The 17,278-nt window shown below is 40.5% G+C and overlaps 1 non-coding gene across 1 annotated transcript; it reads left to right on the forward strand.

Annotated features, from left to right (window-relative positions):
- Positions 1-14,212: 14,212 nt before the first annotated feature.
- LOC147950091 (small nucleolar RNA R71) lies at positions 14,213-14,319 on the forward strand. Its single transcript, XR_015565208.1, has one exon. It is a non-coding gene; the product is annotated as a small nucleolar RNA R71 (small nucleolar RNA).
- Positions 14,320-17,278: the final 2,959 nt, after the last annotated feature.

Below are 17,278 nucleotides of genomic sequence, written 5' to 3' on the forward strand. Positions count from 1 at the left end.
CACTCGAGCATCCACTCGACCGAGCACCCCAAATGCACTCGGCCGAGTTCCAGCGCAGAACACCTTATGGCTTCCCAGCTCCAGCTGCTTATCCAAACTATCCAGGTTACCCTCCCTTCCCATCCCAGTACTTCATGGATCCAGCACTCTTGCACCAGTTCTACCAGCAGCAAGGTCAGAGTTTTGGCACTCGCAGCCCAGCTCGACCCCCCCACTCGACCATGCACTCGACCGAGTGCCAGTCGATTCCCATCCTCGAGTTGCCTCCATCTCCCCCTCAAAGTCACCAACCAGACCTCAACTACACTGATTTTCACATATTTTACTCTGTTTTCCCTTAATATATTCACATCTTTTGCATCATTTGCTATCCTTTTTGACCATTATTGCATAGTTTTAGGATTGTTCTTGCATTAGAGTGTAGTTGCATTGCATTTGCATCTTTTCTTGCATAAACAGGTGATTTTGGAGCCTAAGGAGCATGGAAGCAATGCTAAGGAGAAGTGAAGCAATCATGAGGAGAAAGCAAAGGAGTTAAGGCTGGAGAACCAAGGTCCGGAGTCCAACTCGAGTGCCCACTCGACCAGACACTCGACCGTGTGCTGAGAGTGACTCGACCGAGTGGAAGGAGCACGAGAAAAGCCAAATCGACTGGTCACTCGACCGAGCACCGGGTCGAGTTGGCCGAGCCGCCTGGCTGTTTTGTCTTTTAGCATTTTTAGGGCTTCCACTACTTTTTCTATTTAAAGGCCTTGTACCCTGCATCCACCAGGAGTCCAGCTTTTTAGATAGTCTAAAACCTAGTTTTTACCCTTTTGGGAATTATTCCTTTTGCACTTTTATTTTTAGATCTTGTACCTTCTTGAAGGAGAAAAACATAAGATTCTTGGATTTTGTTGGTTCCATAACTTTCAAGATATTAAGAATTCGTGTTTGATTCCTTCTTCAATATTGTAGATCTTTCCTTTATCTTTCTATTGATGCAAGTTTCGGTATTTGCTGGGTTTATTACTTTGTTCTTCATCATGTGTTCTTGTGAGTAGTTGCTTAGGATCTTGAGGATAGGTTAGGCTGGGTTGTATTTGAGGTTTGTTTGATATGGTCAAGCTTGATTATTGTAGATCTCTTCTAGGCTAGATGTTCTTAATGCTGGTCCTATAACCGAGAGGGTAGGATCTGATCTCAAGCATCTTAGCATCACACCAATGTCTAAGGAGCATAGATAAGGCTAGATCTAGAGACTATCATTAGGCTTGCTAAGAGATTAGAAGTCTTGTTTGATTTTTGACATATTGCTTAATGCTTGCCTGCATAGGTTCTTTACTTTGTGAGAACAAGTCTAGAAATATATGAGTTTGATTGTTTTTTGCCATGAGAGTGGATTAAACATGTTCTTAGAAATTATTGTCTAGAGATTAGCTCAAGTTGTTTGAGATTTGTTGGCCAAGTTAGATGACCTCAATCATTAGTCCAGCCCATGAATCCCTCCTCAAGACTTTCCTTGTTTATTGATTTCCTAGCTTAAATCCTGTTGTTTGATAGTTGTTTGATTTGCTTTTGTATTGCTCTGTTTTTCTTGCATTGCTCTGTTTTCCGGATTTGTCCAGCTCGACCCTGAACTCGATCTACACTCGATCGAGTGCTTGCTCGAGTTCATCCCCAGAATTCTTGTTTATGCTTTGTAGTTGTCCTTTCTTGTTTCCTGTTTCATTTTAGTTGCATTTCTGCTGCATTCACTTAGTGTCCTGTTCATTACTTGTCTTGCATTAGTTCATTACTTGCATTATCATAGTTCTATTTCTGTTCTTGGTTCATCATAGCTTTGATTTGTCTGTTCTCTTTACATTTGGCATCTATCTTAGTAGTTTTTACTTTCTGCATTTTACATTTCTGCAATAGGATTGTTAGTGACAAACATCCTTTACATTTGGCTTGACTTAGACATTTATGCACATCCTGATACCTCTTATACTACAATTGCATAAGGGGAATTGAATCACCTTGCTTTCACCATTGTTTATCATCATATCATTCATTCACATTCCATTTCACACACCAAGAAAGATACAAGTTTCAATTTGGCGCTGTTGCCCATTTGAGTGTTTATTTGTGACAATTAGGGTCTATATTAGTCTAAGATTAAGTTCCTTAATCCCCTTGTTCACTACTGATCTTGTTTCTTCTTCTGCTTGTCTGTGATTGAGTTTCAGGTACCAGCTCGACCACCCACTCGACCACCACTCAACCGAGTGAGTGATCGAGTACTTGATCGAGTCAGAAGCCGGATTCAAATAGACTTCTCATCTCAGTCGACTCGACCTTCAACTCGAGCCAGTGCTCGACCGAGTGACAGTTCGAGTTAGTAATCATGTTTCATTATGTACCCACGCAACAGCGACGAGGGTTCCAGGCTCAATGGTGTCACCCTCCAATATTTCAGACCTCACAAGCCCAAGAACTTGACTTAAGAGCTATGATGCAACAACTTTTGCTTGGGCAAGCCAATAAGCAGATTGAGGAAGCAAGGCAGTTTGGAGAGCTGACCCACAAGTTGAATTCTTTTTCTAATGACCTGAGTAACAAGCTTGAGAGTCTGACCTCTACATTCCAGTACATGGAGAGCTCCATTGCCTCTACTTCAGCTCCTAAGCCACACCATCTTACTGAACAGGCTATTCAAAACCCAAGGGAGTTCACTGTTAAAGCTATCCATCTCAATGAGGAAGATGTCACTGAGGACAGTGAGGTTCGAGGTGGGGAGGATTCGTCACTAATTGAAGCCCAAAGTGAAGGTTTTACTCAGCAGACTAAAGCAGAGAAACCACTCGACCAGGTGCTCAACCACACACGCGATCGAGTACATGACCGAGTGACCGATCGAGTTGAAGACACAGAAGCTGTTAAGCCTGCTAGTTACATTCCTCCTGCTTACAAACCACCTCTACCATTCTCAGGACGTTTCAAGGCACAAAAGCTGAAGGAAATAAGGGAAATTATTGAGAAAAGAGAAATGATGGCTTTGCAACAAGAGGAAGTGATTGAAAAGAAGGAAGTGATGGCTATACAACAAGAGGTTTTCATTGAGAAGAAAGAGGAAGAGAGAGGACCTCCCTTGGAAAAATATGCTCAACATCCTGTCCTCAAGGACACGCTTCTTGAATTATCCAACCAGAAGGCTCAAGATCAAGACATGAAGGATTTGAAAGAGATTGAGAAAGCTATTATCCCAACAAAGCTTGAAGATCCAGGGACATTTAACCTACCTTGTTCCATCAGCTATATGCACTTCAACAAGTGTCTATGTGACTTGGGAGCTTCAGTGAGCTTAATGCCATATTCAGTTGCTGAGAAGTTGGGGTATGATCATTTTAAGCCCTGCAATCTCTATATTGGCCTAGCAGATGGATCAAAGAGGGATGTGCTTGGATTAATTGAAAATTTTCCAGTTAAGATAGGGGAGGCTAGGATTCCAACTGATTTTGTGATCATGAACATAGATCAAGAGCCAGAAGATCCTCTCATCTTGGGGAGACCATTCTTAGCCACAGCTAAAGCTGTAATTGATGTTAAGATGGGAAACATCAAGCTCCACTTTGCTAAAGACTTCACTATGAAGTTTGACATCAAGAATTCAACATATCAACCTACTATTGAAGGTCAGCACTTTGTGGTAGAGAGAAAAGCTAGTTCTGAAGTTTTTGAGGATGGAGAGGACCCTAGGATTAAAGGTTCAGCCCAAGCCAAGACTGTCCAAGAGCTCAAGGAATCAGTTCAAGTGTTAGCTGGTTTAGTGAAGGAACTTCAAGTTCAGCTCAACAAGAGGTCTTTGAAGAAGGCAAGACCAAGACTCAAGTTTAAGAAGAAACATGGTTCAAGTGTCAAGGAAGTAGTGATCAAGAAGGAACACCAAGGTTATCAAGTAGAACCAGGGGGGATTTCATCACCTCCTTGGTCCCTATACCAAGCCTGAAAAGGCATCAAAAGTTAAGCTTAGTGACTTTAAACAAGCTCACTAGGGAGGAAGTCCCTAAGGTATCCCTGTACATAATGATTAGGATTTTGTTATTTTGATATTTGTTTTGTTGTTTTCATAATCAGGGAAGCAAGGGAGTCAAAACAGACGAAGAAAAGGAGACTCGGCAGCCAACTCGACCCCCCCACTCGACCATGCACTCGACCGAGTGCCTTTCGATTCTCATCGTCGAGTTGCCTCCATCTCCCCCTCAAAGTCACCAACCAGACCCCAACTACACATTTGACAGCATGAATGAGGATGTGGACAGCTTCTTCTCCAATCCTTGAGGTACCACTATCACCTTCACTTGTAAATATCATAGCATTTGACATTGTGTTTTGTTTTCTATCTTAAATCCTCTTACAAATTTCCTTCACACAGAGGACTGTGTGATTTAAGTTTGGGGGAGGGTTTGAGATAGCATTTGACATTGTGTTTTGCTTTCTTATTTCAAATTTATAGCATAATCATGTTAGTATTTGCATATCATCTAAGGCATAGAAAACCCCTAAAAATTTGAAAATGTTTGCAAAAATCTTTATAAAAAGAGTGTTCATGTAGTTTGCATTGCATAATAGCATCTTGTTTAGCATGTTTCATGTAGGACTGTTAATTATTTGCATTAGGGATCTATGATGAGTTTGGCCTTGTTAGCTTGTTTAATTCACTAAAGTAGGATCAATGCCCAAGTTAATAGTACTTTGATGCTAGTTGAGTAGTTAGAAGCATAAGATTGAACCAAGCCTTGAATTCCTGCATTGCATTTGGTCTAAATTGAAGCATGTTGTGATTTGATGCCATTTCCTATTTATATGAACCTAATAATGACTTGTAATTATGAGTTTGTGCATTGCTTTAAACTCATGGATACCATATACATATTTGGATCATCTTTCTCCTTTTTACCACTCTTGTTGATCCAAGTAGCTGATTGAATCATTAAAATCAGTTTCCAATACCCTTAACCAACCCTTCTTTCAAGCCATGTTTATTCTTGAGTGTGTAAGGCCTATTTTAGGATTGAGCTTGGTAGAAAGTGTTAGGTTTGAACTGACAAGAATAATGCCTTGTGTAGTTCTAGTTTGCATTTTCCAAACTAGATAGGACTAGGTGATTTTATTGTTGGGTTTGGGATTTGGTTGTTTGAAAAAGAAAGAAAAGAAAAGAGGAAAAGAGAAAGAAAAGGTTAGAGTCTTTAGGAGGGGAATGTGTTTAAGTAAAATCAAAGTCTAGTGAAAGAATGGGAAGTATGATATTGTTTAAAGATGGTTTCAGTCAAAGAAAATAAAGAAAGAAAAAGAAGAGTATAGCAAAATGCTTTGATGTCTTAAGAATAAGAAGAAAAGAGAACCATAGCAAATAAGTAAGAATCTCCCATTCCACAAGAAAGATCAAATAAGAAACCTCTCCTAAGGCTTGAAAACAAAAGAGAAAAGGGTATTTGAGAAGAGAAGAAGATAAAGGGTAGAACTAGCATCATTTGGGCTTAGAATGATAGGATCAAACACTTGGGTTACTTTTGGGTAGATAAGGTTTTGTTCTTGTATGTGTCTAAGTGCTCTTACCTTTAGCATTCTTCTAAAGCTCAATCCATTTTTTATGAGAGAACCTTGATATTGATAAGCCCTACTCTAAACAGAGACCATCATTGTCTCTAAACCTTTATTTCCAAGCCAAATGAGTTTAAAACATTGCATAAGATTGATCCATGTTCTTGATTAAATGAATGTTAAAGGAAATGGTTGATTTGAATGCATGTGGGCATCTAAGGCTCAAATCAGTAAAGGTTGTGATAGGTTTGTCTAAAGTCTTTAAGTACAGCTCATTCAACTTGCATCATAGTACTAGTAACTTGGACATTGATTCTAGCTGGTTTATTTGCAAGCTTTAGGAGCTGAGATCCTGAAACTGACTTTCTTTGTGGTGTATGAATGAATGATGTATGGAATGATGATGTATGGAATGAATAGAAGTCAGGGTGTTTCAATTCCCCTTATGCAGTTGCAGTATAAGAGGTGTCAATCCTATCTGAGTGATTGTGAACAATTAAGATGTGCATATGAGTCTAAGTCAAGCCAATTGTAAAGATTGTTTGTCACTAATAATCCTAAAATGAGATAAGAAATGCAGAAAGTAAAAATAACTAGAACAAGATACTAAATGCAAACAGAACAGACAAATTAAAGCTATAATGAAACTAGAACAGAGATAGACACTATGCTAATGAACTAATGCAAGACAAGTAATGAATAGGAAACTACGTGAATGCAATGGAAATGAAACAGGAATGAAACAAGACAATCACAAATCAAAAATACAAGTTCTGGGGATGAACTCGAGCAGCACTCGACCGAGTGTAGGTCGAGTACGTGGTCGAGCTAGACTTAAACGTGAAAACAGAGCAACACAAGAAAAACAGAGCAATGCTAAAACTATCAAACAACAAGCAAGCAATGATATTTAGACTAAGATTTCAATAAACAAAGAAGGCCTTGAGGAGGGATTCATGGGCTGAGCTAATCATTGTGGTTATCTAACTTGGTCAACAAATCTCAAGCAAACATTAAGCTGATCTCTAGACATACTATTCTAAGACATGTTTAATCCATTCTCATGGCAAGAAACAATCAAACCTATGCATTTCTAGACTTGTTCTCACAAAGAAAAGAATCTACACAAGCAGGCATTAAGCAATACATCTCAAACCAAACAAGACTTCTAATCTCTTAGCAAGCCTAATGGTAAGCTCTAGATCTAGCCTTATCTATGCTCCTTAGACATTGGTGTGATGCTAAGATGCTTGAAATCAAACCCTACCTTCTCAGATATAGGATCAGCATTAAGATCATATAGCCTAGAAGAGATCTACAACAATCAAGCTTGACCAAATCAAACAAACCACAAGATCAACCCAGCCTAACCCATCCTCAAGGTCCTAAACAAACTACTCACAAGAACACATGGTGAAATATGTCAAAAACCCAGAAAATAATAAAACTTGCATCATTGGAAAGATGAAACAGAGATATACAATATTGATGAAGGAATAAAACTCGAAATCTTAATACTTTGAAAGTTATGAAACAAACAAAATATAAGAATCTAGTCTTTCTCTCTCAAACAAGTACAAAATCTAAAAAATAAAAGAAAAGTGCAAAAGGAATAATATCTAAAAAAGGTAAAAACTAGGTTTTATACTCTCTAAAAAGCTGGACTCTTTGGTGGCTGCAGGTACAAGGGCTTTTTATAGGAGATAAGGTGGAAGCCCTAAAAATACAAAAAGTCAAAGCAGTCAATGGCTCGGTCAACTCGACCAGTGCTCGGTCGAGTGGCTGGTCGAGCTGGCTTCTCTCGTGCATTCTCCACTCGGTCGAGTCCTTCTCAGCACACGGTCGAGTGGTGGTCGAGTGGTGCGGTCGAGTTGGACTCCGGACCTTGATTCTATAGCCTTAACTCTCTTGTTTTCTCCTCAGGATTGCTTCACTTCTCCTCAGCATTGCTTCCATGCTCCTTAAGCTCCAAAATCACCTGTTTATGCATGAAAAGATGCAAATGCAATGCAACTATACTCTAATGCATGATTAGTCCTAAAGCTACACAATAATGGCCTAAATGGATAGCAAAAGATGCAAAAGTTGTGAATAAACTAAGGGAAAACAAGGTAAAATATATGAACATCAACACCCCCAAACTTAGTCTTTGCTTGCCCTCAAGCAAATAATCAAGACAAAAGAAGGTAGGTGATGTTTGAAAGTGGGATCTCAGCTCCTAAAGCTTGCAAATAGACTATCTAGAATCAATGTCCAAGTTACTAGTACTATGATGCAAGTTGAATGAGCTATACTTAAAGACTTTAGACAAGCATATCACAACCTTCACTGATTTGAGCCTTAGACATCCACATGCATTCAAATCAACCATTTCCTTTAACATTCATTAATCAAGAACATGAATCAATTCTATGCAATGCTTAAACTCATTTGGCTTGGCAGTAAAAGGTTTAGAGACAATGATGGTCTCTTTTTAGAGTAGGGCTTATCAATATCAAGGTTTTCTCATAAAAAAAATGGATTGAGCTTTAGAAGAATGCTAAAGGTAAGAACACTTAGACACATACAAGAACAAAACCTTGTCTACCCAAAGTGTTTATCCTATCAATCTAAACCCAATTGATCCTAGTGCTACCCTTTAACTTCTTTTCTTCTTTTTCACCCTTTTCTCTTTTGGTTTTAAAGTCTTAGGAGAGGTTTCTTATTTGATCTTTCTAGTGGAATGGGGGAGTCTTACTTATTTGCTATGGTTCTCTTTTCTTCTTATTCTTAAGACATATAAGCATTTTGGTAGACTTCTCTTTTCTTTCTTTCTTTTCTTTAACTAGAACCATCTTTAAACAACCTTATTCTTCCCATTCTTTCACTAGACTTTAAATTTACTTAAACACATTCCCCTCCTAAAGACTCTAACCTTTTCTTTCTCTTTTTCCTCTTTTCTTTTCATGACAGCCAAGTCCCAAACCCAACAAGTGAACCACCTAGTCCTATCTAGTTTGAAAAATGCAAACTAGAACTACACAAGGATTTACTCTTGTCAGTTCAAACCTAACACTTTCTACCAAGCTCAATCCCAAAAATAGGCCTCACGCACACAAGAATAAACATGGCTTGAAAGAAGGTTTGGTTTCGGGGTAGGGGAACTGATTCTTAATAAGGAAATCAGCTACTTGGATCAACAAGAGTGGTAAAAAGGAAGAAGATGATCCAAATATGTATATGGTATCCATGAGTTTAAAGCAATGCACACATTGATAATTGAAAGTCAATATTAGGTTCTTATAAATAGGAAATGGTTTCAAATCTCAACATGCTTCAATTTAGACCAAATGCAATGTAGGAATTCAAGGCTTGGTTCAATCTTATTCTTCTAACCACTCAACTAGCATCAAAGTACTATTAACTTGGGCATTGATCCTAGTCTAGTGAATAAACAAGCTAACAAGGGAATACTCATCATAGATCCCTAATGCAAATACTATACAATCCTACATGAAACATGCTAAACAAGATCCTAATGTGCAGTGCAAACTACATGAACACTCTTTTTTTTATAAAGATTTTTGCAAAAAATTTCAAATTTTTAGGGTTTTTCTATGCCTTAGATGCTATGCAAGTATTAACATGATGATGCTAAAAATTTGAAATAAGAATCACAAAACACAATGTCAAATGCTATCTCAAACCCTCCCCCAAACTTAAATCACACAGTCCCTGTGTGAAAGAAATTTGATTGAGGATTCAAGATGAAAAACAAAAAACAAAACACAATGTCAAATGCAATGATATCTACAAGTGAAGGTGATAGTGGTACCTTAGGGATTGTGGAAGTAGTTGTCCACATCCATCTGCATGCTGTCATAGGAGTAGTTGGGGTCTTGCTGGTGACTTGGAGGTGGAGATTGGGACAGCTCGACGATGGGAATCGACCGGGACTCGGTCGAGTACATGCTCGAGTGGGGGGGTCGAGCTGGACCACGAGTGTCAAAATGTTGACCTTGCTGCTGGTAGAACTGCTGGTAGAGTGCTGGATCCATGAAGTACTGGGGTGGGATGGGAGGGTAACCTTGATATCCTGGATAAGCAGCTGGAGGTGGAAAGCCATAGGTTGATCTGGGCTGGAACTCGGCCGAGTGCATTGGAGGTGCTCGGTCGAGTGGGTGCTCGAGTGAACCGGTCGAGTACCTTGAAAATGGTTGTTCTCGGGTACTTGAGCTCCTCTTCCTCTGATTTGGCTCATACATTGAGGCCCTAGCTGGTTCCACAGGGTTCGCAACTCTAGAAAGTGCTCTAGTTGAGCTACTCCTCCTCAAAGGGCTTGATGGTGTAGGTGAAGAATTCCCACTCTTCAACTCAGCAATCTCCTTCTTTAAGCCCTTGATGGACTTAGCCATGTTGGTCACCTTCTTCTTCAGCTTATCAAAGCTCTTCCCATGCCATTTGTTCCATTTTTGCAGAAGGGTTAATCTCTTGGTAGCCTCCCTCACTCCTCTACTATCTCTTGGGTTGAGCTCATAATCCTCAAAGTAAAATTGCTCCTCCGCATCAGCCATTTGCACATCTCCAGCTTCATCAACTCTAAGTTGAACTATCCCATCAAACAAATGCTCCTCAGCTAGCCAAAATTCAATGTTGGCTCCTTCTTGAATGGTGGTGAGCTCTTGGTTAGGCAAAATCAGTTGCTTTTTCCCAAGTGTTGGAAGTTCAAAGTTGAAAATGTGATTCCCTTGATGCATCTCCTTGGCTAGGATGAGAGTAGAGGTGAGGTAGATAGAGTCAATCCATCTTGGTGAAACCCTTTCTCCTCTAAGTGGAACCTTAGCAGCTTGTAGGATTGGAGTAATGATGCCTCCAATGGTTAGTGCTCCTCTTGATCCTTTGTTCTTCAACTTGCCTACCCAACTTCTCAAGTAAATCATGTGGTCAATGAGCACCATTGCTAGGTCAGTCTTCACAGTGCTCCCAAGAATGATGGTGCCATTTCTTGCTTGGAAGATGACTCCATTGAGAGCCAAATCAATCATCTTTAGCTCTCCCTTATTAATATTCCCAGTTTCCTTCCTAGAAAAGAAGGTGTTGGCAAGAGCTTTGTGGAAGTACCTTAGGACTGGGCTCCTTATCCTTGAACTCTTGGAATTGGAGGATGAGTAGTATTTGTTGTCCCCAATGGTTTCCCACACAGCATAGAGCTCTTCTCTTGGAATCATCAAACTCCTATTGCTCCCAACCTCAAAAACAAACACATTGGCTATCTTCTTCATTGAAAGTTCATACCTTTTCCCTTTGATTGTGAAAGCAATGTGACCTCCAAACTCAGCATCCTTCCTTGCATATGTATGCAGCTTGACTGTGGCTAGAAACTCACAACTCTCTTCTTTGTATCCCTCCATGCAAAGCCCCATAAACTTAGTTAGGTTGCTCTTCTCAAAGAGATACTCCACATCTTCACCAATGGCTAGCTTCTCCATGGTTTCCTTGTGTGGATATCTAGTCCCTAAGAACTCCATTCTCATGAAAGCATCATAGAGTTGCCTCTTTGACAACCACAGGACTCAGCTTCTCCATCATCCTCTATCTCTTCTTTTTCACTTTCTTCCTCACTCTCATTCTCACTCTCCTCTTGTTCAACCTCAACTGCTGGCCTCTTCCCTTTGGCCTTGTGTCTCCTCATGAACTCATTGAGAGTTGACTCCCTTTCCTCCTCACTTTCAGTCCTCTCAGGATCTTCCTCAACTCTCTCTCTCCTTGGACACGGCATCTGGCTCGACCGGCTGCTCGAACCACCACTCGGTCGAGTGCGTGATCGAGTGGGGCGTCGAGTGGCCCTTCCAGCTTCTCCTCTTGATTCAAGGCTAGCATCATGACGTTCCATGGAGGTTGCAGCGGTTTGTTGAGACTTCCTAGTGATTCTTGAAGACATTTTTCAAATAGAACTGAAGGGAATAGACTCAAAGCTCAAAGTTAATGGGTTAGTGAACCAAAAACTTGAAAGAACTAAGCTTGAGCAAAAGATAAGCTATGAGAGAGACTTTAAAACTTGAATTCAATGGTTTTGAGCAAATGAGAGAATGTGAGAGGTATAATTTCGTGCAAGGTCTATATAAAGAAGCTAAGGGGACAAAGAGACAAGGGTGGAGCGTCCATACCATTCAAATTTGAAATGGGAATCTTTGACCTGCTTTTTGCTGCCACTCGACCCCACACTCGACTGTACATGGTCGAGCACCTTGACCAAACTTTGAAATTTCAAAATTTTTCTTCTTGTTCTTCCCTCCACTTGATCGTTCTAGCGATTTGAAGATCAAATGGGCCTCAATTCCTTTCCAGCTCGGTCAAGTACCTCTCGTGGGTAGGTCGAGTGGGCTTGCGAGTCTCCTTCTCCAAGTCTAATTCCCTCCTTACCCAACTACATTCTCACCTAAAGGCCTGTCCAACACAAACAAAAAAAGAAAACACATCAAAACTACAAGGAAAATAAACCATATTTACAAAGGATACCTTAGGGACTTCCTCCCTAGTGAGCTTGTTTAAAGTCACTAAGCTTGACTTTGGTGTCCTTTTTAGACTTGGTTTAGATACCAAGGAGGTGATGAAATCCTCCCTGGAACCTCTTGATCACTGTGAAGTTGATCCTTGATCACCTCACCCTTAACACACAAACCATGTTTCTTCTTGATTTTGAGCCTTGGTCTTGCCTTCCTTAAGGACCTCTTGTTCAGCTTAACTTGAAGATCCTCAACCATACTAGTCAACTCTTGAACTGACCTCTTAAGCTTTTCCACAGAATCATCTTGAAAGGAGAGCTTAGCCTTTGGAGTTGCTTCACCACTTGAACCTTCTTGACCTCCTTTGTCCTTGATAGTAAAAGGTTGATCATCAATGGTAGGAAGGTTGGTTGGGTTATAGATGTTAAACTTCATGGCTATATCTTCAGCAATGTTCAAGGTCACAAGACCCTCTTTGACATCAATAATTGCTCCAACTGTGGCTAGGAATGGCCTTCCAAGAATGATTGGATCTTCAGGTTCCTTGTCCATCTCCAACACCACAAAATCAGTGTGAACCCTTGCCTTCCCTATCTTGACTGGGACATTCTCCAACCTTCCAACTATCTCCTTGTTTGACCCATCAGCTAAACATATATGAAGGTTGGTGGACTTGAAATCAGTTCTCCCAAGCTTTTGTGCTATAGAGTATGGCATCACACTTGTTGAAGCTCCCAAATCACAAAGGCATTGGTTGTAGTGAAGATAGCTAAGTGTGCAAGGCAGATAGAATGGACCTGGATCCTTAAGCTTGATTGGAATGATAACTCCTCCAAGGTCCTCAAGATCCTTCTCATCTTGAGCTTCAGCCTTCTTCTTTGATAAATCAAGCAAAAAGTCTTTGTAGAGAGGATATGGATCATACTGTTCCAAGGCAGGTCCTCTCTCTTCTTCTTGGTAAGCAATGGTGATCTCTTGTATGGCCAACACTTCCTCAACCACAGCTTTTGCCTTTAAAACCCTCTCTTCTTCTTGTTGCTTAGCCATCATCTCCTTTCTCTCAATGATTTCCCTAAGCTCCTTAATCTTTTGTGCTTTGAAACGTCCTGGGAATGGAAGAGGTGGCTTGTAAGCAGGAAGAGTGTACTTAGCAGGCTTGACAGCTTCTGAGTCTGCAACTCGATCGACCACTCGAGCATGCACTCGATCGAGTGGCTGTTCGAGTACTTGGTCGAGTGCAATAACGGACTCCAGTTGCTTTGCACAAACGTCACTTGGGGCTTCAGTAACTAATGAATTCCCCCAAACTTGGACTTCACTGTCCTCAGTGACTTCCTCATCAGAGATATGAATGGCTTTTGCAGTGAACTCCCTTGGATTTTGAACAGCTTTTCCAGGGAGTTGGTTGGGTTTAGGAGCTGAAGTAGAGGCAATGTTACTCTCCATATACTTCATTCTGGAGTTGAGACCTTCAAACTTCATGTTCAGATCATTGTACTGTGATGTGAGCCTTTGATTCAGCTCAGCAAACTGCTTGGCTTCCTCAATCTTGCCTTGTGTTTGCCCAATCAACAACTGTTGCATCATTGCTCTTAAGTCTTGTTCCTGGCCCTGGTTAGTCTGAAACCCTGGTGGGGGACACAATTGGGGCTGGAACACTTGGTGTTGTTGCTTGGGGATGTAGTTTTGTTGCTGTTGATGTTGTTGAGGTGGATAGACTTGATCTTGAGGGTTGGCCACATTGGTGCTCCTATAAGAGAGATTGTTGTTCTTGAAACCTCCTTGGTTGTAGCCTTTGAATCCTCCCTGGTTTTGCATTTAGCACAACTCAGCAAAGTCAGGCTCCCCCTCTTGAACTGGAGCTTCCTCTTCACCAATGAAGTGAATGGACTTGGATTCGCTGAGGAGGATCTTGTCAAGCTTCTCATTGACCATCTTCAAATCCTTCTTATACTTGTCCTCTTGATCAGTTGAGGAGCTCCTTATTGTCCTATCATAGTCCTCATTATAATTGCCATCAGATTGAGCAAGATTCTCAACTAATTCCCATCCTTCTTCCACATTCTTGTTGAGCAAAATTGCCATTAGAGGCTGTGTCAAGAAGCATTCTTATCTTGGGAAGCACTCCTCTATACAAGGTGCTTAGAAGTGACTCATTGCTGAAGCCATGGTGAGGACACTAAGTTTGGAATCCTTTAAACCTCTCCCAAGCTTCACAAAAGCTCTCATTATTCCTTTGAGCAAACCCAGAAATCTCATTCATCAGCCTAGCAGTCCTTGCATTGGAGAAGAACTTGGCCAGAAAAACTTTCTTGCATGCATCCCATGTGGTGATAGCTCCAGTAGGTAGAGTCTTCTCCCAAAGGTGAGCTTTGTCTCCAAGAGAAAATGGGAAGAGCCTTAATTTGAATCCATCTTCACTCACTCCATTGATCTTTGTGAGGCCACATATTCTGTCAAATTCATCAAGGTGATCTAGTGGATCCTCCATTGGCAACCCATGAAACTTGTTTGCTTGTATCATTGAGATTAATCCACTCTTGATCTCAAAGTTATTGTTTGCTACTGAAGGTGGCACAATTCCAGCCCTTTGGTTGTGGGTATTGGGTGCATCTCCTGCACCAATGTGCCTTGGTCTTTGCTCATGGATAGCTTGTTGCTCCATGATGTCTTGACCTTGTTGTTGTTGAACTACTCTTCCTTGCTTATGTCTCAAACCCTTTTGTAGCCTGTGGATGTTGTCAATAGGCTGTTGAAGACTATCTTTGCCTTTTGACCTTGTGTGCATCAACAAACTCTACTACAGACTCGAACAGGTACACGGTCGAGCGCAGGCTCGAGTGGGTGGTCGAGTCGACTGCGAAGTAATGGCTATTTAGGTCCGGCTTCTGGCTCGATCAAGTGCTCGATCACAGCTCGGTCGAGTGGTGGTCGAGTGGGTACCTGATACACAAAACAGCCAAGCAAAGGAAGATTCCAGTTCAGTAACTTCACAAGTGTTTAAAACGAACTTAATATTAGACTAATAATGATCCTAAATGTCACAAAACACACTCAAATGGGCAACGACGCCAAATTGAAACTGACTTTCTTTGTGGTGTATGAATGAATGATGTATGGAATGATGATGTATGGAATGAATAGAAGTCAGGGTGTTTCAATTCCCATTATGCAGTTGCAGTATAAGAGGTGTCAATCCTATCTGAGTGATTGTGAACAATTAAGATGTGCATATGAGTCTAAGTCAAGCCAATTGTAAAGATTGTTTGTCACTAACAATCCTAAAATGAGATAAGAAATGCAGATAGTAAAAACAACTAGAACAAGATACTAAATGCAAACAGAACAGACAAATTAAAGCTATAATGAAACTAGAACAAAGATAGACACTATGCTAATGAACTAATGCAAGACAAGTAATGAATAGGAAACTACGTGAATGCAATGGAAATGAAACAGGAATGAAACAGGAATGAAACAAGACAATCACAAATCAAAAACACAAGTTCTAGGGATGAACTCGAGCAGCACTCGACCGAGTGTAGGTCGAGTACGTGGTCGAGCTAGACTTAAACGTGAAAACAGAGCAACACAAGAAAAACAGAGCAATGCTAAAACTATCAAACAACAAGCAAGCAATGATATTTAGACTAAAATTTCAATAAACAAAGAAGGCCTTGAGGAGGGATTCATGGGCTGAGCTAATCATTGTGGTTATCTAACTTGGTCAACAAATCTCAAGCAAACATTGAGCTGATCTCTAGACATACTATTCTAAAACATGTTTAATCCATTCTCATGGCAAGAAACAATCAAACCTATGCATTTCTAGACTTGTTCTCACAAAGAAAAGAATCTACACAAGCATGCATTAAGCAATACATCTCAAACCAAACAAGACTTCTAATCTCTTAGCAAGCCTAATGGTAAGCTCTAGATCTAGCCTTATCTATGCTCCTTAGACATTGGTGTGATGCTAAGATGCTTGAAATCAAACCCTACCTTCTCAGATATAGGATCAGCATTAAGATCATCTAGCCTAGAAGAGATCTACAACAATCAAGCTTGACCAAATCAAACAAACCACAAGATCAACCCAGCCTAACCCATCCTCAAGGTCCTAAACAAACTACTCACAAGAACACATGGTGAAATATGTCAAAAACCCAGAAAATAATGAAACTTGCATCATTGGAAAGATGAAACAGAGATCTACAATATTGATGAAGGAATAAAACTCGAAATCTTAATACTTTGAAAGTTATGAAACAAACAAAATATAAGAATCTAGTCTTTCTCTCTCAAACAAGTACAAAATCTAAAAAATAAAAGAAAAGTGCAAAAGGAATAATATCTAAAAAAGGTAAAAACTAGGTTTTAGACTCTCTAAAAAGCTGGACTCTTTGGTGGCTGCAGGTACAAGGGCTTTTTATAGGAGATGAGGTGGAAGCCCTAAAAATACAAAAAGTCAAAGCAGTCAACGGCTCGGTCAACTCGACCAGTGCTCGGTCGAGTGGCTGGTCGAGCTGGCTTCTCTCGTGCATTCTCCACTCAGTCGAGTCCTTCTCAGCACACGGTCGAGTGGTGGTCGAGTGGTGCGGTCGAGTTGGACTCTGGACCTTGTTTCTACAGCCTTAACTCTCTTGTTTTCTCCTCAGGATTGCTTCACTTCTCCTCAGCATTGCTTCCATGCTCCTTAAGCTCCAAAAATTACCTGTTTATGCATGAAAAGATTCAAATGCAATGCAACTATACTCTAATGCATGATTAGTCCTAAAGCTACACAATAATGGCCTAAATGGATAGCAAAAGATGCAAAATTGTGAATAAACTAAGGGAAAACAAGGTAAAATATATGAACATCAGATCCCACTTTCAACCCTCACCTACCTTCTTATGTCTTGTTTATTTGCTTGAGGGCAAGCAAAGACTAAGTTTGGGGGTGTTGATATTCACATATTTTACCCTGTTTTCCCTTAATATATTCACATCTTTTGCATCCTTTGCTACCCTTTTTGACCATTATTGCATAGTTGTAGGATTGTTCTTGCATTAGAGTGTAGTTGCATTGCATTTGCATCTTTTCTTGCATAAACAGGTGATTTTGGAGCCTAAGGAGCATGGAAGCAATGCTGAGGAGAAGTGAAGCAATCATGAGGAGAAAACAAAGGAGTTAAGGCTAGAGAACCAAGGTCCGGAGTCCAACTCGACTGCCCACTCGACCAGAC

The sequence above is a fragment of the Camelina sativa genome, chromosome 1 (genome assembly GCF_030686135.1).
Source record: "Camelina sativa cultivar CO46 ecotype springtype chromosome 1, ASM3068613v1".
In the NCBI taxonomy this organism is placed as follows: Eukaryota; Viridiplantae; Streptophyta; class Magnoliopsida; order Brassicales; family Brassicaceae; genus Camelina; species Camelina sativa.